Genomic DNA, 4,257 nt, shown 5'->3' on the forward strand with positions numbered 1-4,257 from the left:
GGATCGATCTTTTACTACAATACCTTGCTGGGATTGCTGAGTTGGATTTTGTTATCGGAATACATGTCAGAAATTAGAAAAGCCTTAATACATGGGTAAAGATTTTGTACCTCTAGATGAATATCAGGGTAATTAAATCTTTTATATCTTCGTTAAGTAGTACTCCTCTTGCTGTAAGAATTAGGATTTCCCAGTTCATGTAACGTATTTGAGGCACTGCATGATGATTAGGGAGCAACACTGTGATGCTGTGCATGTACTAGCTTTTTGGGGACTGAAATAACACATGTCCGTGCTTTAACCGTAGTCCTGGCTCTCCGATTGAAATAAACAAGCAATTTGCTATTTTTGCATTAATTAATGTCTTCTCTGTTCTATTTCCCATAGCAGTAATTACTGTACCTGGCCTGGTGTCCAAGACAGAGAATCTAGCATGTAATGCAATGTGGATCATGGACCTTCAATCTTGTGCCAGGCGCAGTGAGATTTTTCGGAATCTATGTTCGTTAGGTGCCGTCATAATGACATTGGTCAAACGATATCAAAGTCTTTACTTGAGGGTTATTGGATGGTTATAAAGTAAAATTCTCGTGTTATTTTTTTTCGTCTACATCAATCTTTTGCTCTAATTAATATGAATGACTTGTTTTTAACTATCCTTGAGAAAAATCTTCACATGAACCGTGCACTATTTTTATTTTATTTTATTTTATTTTTAGTCATCAAAATTTTACTCCTTGTAATTTATTCTTTTAAGTTAAGTTAGCACAGCTTTGTATGCTTGCATTTCTTTCAATTTGCATTGTTACAAGGCAAAGCCTAGAGATTACTTCAGGATGGATGAGAAATCGATTTTGTGAAATCAAACATTAATTGTAGTTAAGAATATCAATTTAAATATGATGGATGAACCTGCAAAAAGAACAACAAAACATATCTCATCAATACATGAGTGCAGAAAACTTCAATTTGATTCATGAAGTTTCAGTTTTTCTACTCATTTGGTGGTCCCTTGGATAATGAGAGATGAGAGAGAAAGTCATCAAAAAAATATTGAGAATAAGACAGGTGCTTGAATGACTATATTCTAACCACCACAAAGCTGGTATTTGTGTCAATTTGTTCATCTTCTCAAGAAGAGTTCAATTGGGATGGTATTTTTCTATAACCATGCTGGAAATAGTAGATTAAGCTTCATTAATGTTTTTTGATTCATTTAATTTCTTGTTTGTAAGAAAGATTAAAGGGTATTCAATAGTTGAAAATGTGTTTATTGAGGTATTTGTGCTGTTTACGAGTAAAAATAATTTGTGAAATAAGATTTTAGAGTTCAAAAGCACAAATGTTAATTTTTCAATCAATAGTAGTAATTGGAAGATTTTCCAGTATACAACTAGTCATCTACTAGAGTGGATAAACTGTCACCTATTTGAAACAGAAAAAGAAAAAAAAAAAAAGAATTGGACTACATCAATTCTTTTAAAACATGCTTTCCAAGCACAGGGACCTGGATTTTTTGATGAATTGGCCAAGTGCGTGGGCTTAGCTTATCAACCTCATCAAACCTCATCAGTGATTGTTTTTTTTTTTTTTTGTCTTTTTTCTATTTAAATATCGATTAATACTTTTTATTTTTTAAATTTTTTAGTTTAACTTTTTTTAAATGGAAATGTTTTTTTTTTAATTTCATAATGCTTCAAAGAGATTATTATAATTTGTCTAAATCTTTTTCTCCTATATTTTTTATATATAAGTTGTATTTGCATGGTGTATTTATATAAAAAAATCATTTGTTATTAGTAACAATAATTAACTTCTAAAATAAAATAAATAAAAATGTATAAAATAAAATGGATAGTCAGTGTGAAACATTTGCATTTGCATTTATTTTTAGATTTTACTATGAAGATTAACCTTTTGTTTTAGTATTTATTTAGCATTAATAATTTTTTTGACTTATTAGCTCATATTTTTTTATTAAGTATAAATATATTTTTATTAAAAAAATTATGATACCCAAAAACATATTGATAACACAATCAGTTCCTTCTTTTGTGTTAGAAATTAATTTAAAATTTTACCTTTATGTAAAGTGGATAAATGTTAGTATATTTTATATGCAATCAAAATTAATAAATAATACATAAAAATATTTTAATTTTTAATATTTTTTGTTATTGGATTGACTATGAGATTTCATTTGTCACTAAGGTTTGAACTTAATACCATGAAGATCATTACAAAAACTCTAAAAGATACAGTACATTGAAATTATTTTTTATATCCTTAAAAAAACAAGATCCCTTGGATTTAGGGGTAATTTAGTATTATGATCATGGTTCATTGCTATGCCCACATTTCATCTCCTCAGCCCACATTTCAACGGGGCTATGCTATGATGATAGTGAGGATACGTAGGGATGGTGGCACAGTGGAGGGAGCACTAATGGTGGCGGTGCCTGAGGAGAAGTGAGTGTAAGCTCCTGGGAAACAAGACCCGGATTTAGGGCAATTAGGAAGCGGGGAATTTTGACCTCCCCGCCTGGGAATGTGGTCACTTTTGGGTGTGAAATCAAATTCAGTGTGCTAGCTTGCTTTGCATAAAATATTTTTGATGAATATAAAATATTTTAATATAAATATCTTATAACATTTCATAAATAATGACTTGAAAAATATATAATCATGATGGAGTTAGAGATAATCACTCCAAGTATACTATTTTTTGATATAAATAAATTTTTAAATATTAAATTTTACAATTTAAAATTTAAAGAACAACAACAATTGAAATGATGGTTGAAAAAAATTAAAAAAAAAATTTATTTATTTACAAGACTATCATTATATTAAATTAATAATTAAAAAGCCTCTAAACCTAAAATATAACAAAAATACCACTAAAAAACCTTTCTTTCCCAACTTTTTTCTCACCGGGACCACCATTTCTACCATATCTCCTCCTCTTTCCTTTGTTCTGCACAATAATCTCTCCCCTTCATCATTGCAAAAACGGTGTTGTCACCTTCATCCTCTAATATCCAGCCACCAAAAACGTATAGCTCAATCTCCTTACAAAATCGAAGCCACTCAACGCCCTAAATTAGATGGCTTTTGAACATTTTAACTAGAGTTATTTAGACGACAATATATATTTACACTACATGGAAACATGGGGAATATAGCATTCTGCCATTAAGATGGAGTGAATGAATTGTTGATTGGGGAATAAACACAAGATAGCCATAGTAGTCAAAATGAACACTTTTTCATTATTGTGAAGAATTGGCTGAACAATATGGCATGATACGACATCGATGAACAATCTATACCTTTGATTTAATTGCATAATTCCATAATTCCACCTATTTCTCAGTGTCTTGTGAGTAGTCTTAAAATCCAAGAATTGTCATTGAAGGATATTAAAGGAACTGTTGAGAACTTAGAATCAAATTATGTTATTTTGATGGTTGGGTATTGATTAATATTTAAAAGTGTATTTTTTATCAAGTTTTATATCTTTATTTTGCACTTAAAGCATTAATAACTCATTAACTAAAACATGTTTTATAATAACATATCTAATAATATAAGATACATTTAATTTATGGTAAATATTTATTTTAAATGCAGGTGTATCACATAAATAAAATGATTGATTGATAAATTTAAGAACTGAAGTTGAAAGGACAAAGAGATGGTCAAACTTAGAAAATAGATGTCGGTGCAGTCTAAACTAGAACACTGTTCGATAATTGGGTCATATTTAGAGCTGTAGATCTTGAATTTAGGTCTATTTTACATGGATGGAAAGGGAAGACATAGGCCAACAACTTTTATATGGAGCCCAAGACTTAAAAAAACTATTTTCAAGTCCAAATTGTAGATAATAAAAAAGAAGTCTGAATTTGTCTTGTAGCCAGAGCACTGTTCAGTGTCTAGCCCATATTTGGAGTTCTAAAAGTTCAAATGACCTTAATTTTTTACCCAAGAAAGTTGAGATAATTTTCTATAACTTTCATGTTTTCAAATGGTTCCAATTTTGACGTTACCAATGATGTTTTGGGCAGATAAGAGAAGATAAAGATTGTCACCAAGTCAAGAGTTGGTCACTCACACATCAATTAGTTATCAAATCAATAGTTTCCAATTTGCCTATAAAAGGAGGCATTTGCCATGCATTTAGGCATCTTGGTTTCCAGATCAAGATCATGCTCTTGCTTTCTCTCTTTGTATTTTTTGTAATGTTTATGCTTT

At 30.0% G+C, this 4,257-nt stretch overlaps 1 long non-coding RNA gene across 1 annotated transcript; it reads right to left on the reverse strand.

Moving 5' to 3' along the window:
* Positions 1-144: 144 nt before the first annotated feature.
* LOC105113212 (uncharacterized) lies at positions 145-616 on the reverse strand. The gene is made up of 2 exons (XR_839909.1): positions 386-616; positions 145-288 (listed from the first exon to the last, which is right to left on the reverse strand). It is a non-coding gene; the product is annotated as an uncharacterized LOC105113212 (long non-coding RNA).
* Between the last annotated feature and the right edge of the window lie 3,641 nt (positions 617-4,257).

This window comes from Populus euphratica, unplaced genomic scaffold (assembly GCF_000495115.2).
Source record: "Populus euphratica unplaced genomic scaffold, PopEup_1.0 scaffold666.1, whole genome shotgun sequence".
NCBI lineage: Eukaryota > Viridiplantae > Streptophyta > Magnoliopsida > Malpighiales > Salicaceae > Populus > Populus euphratica.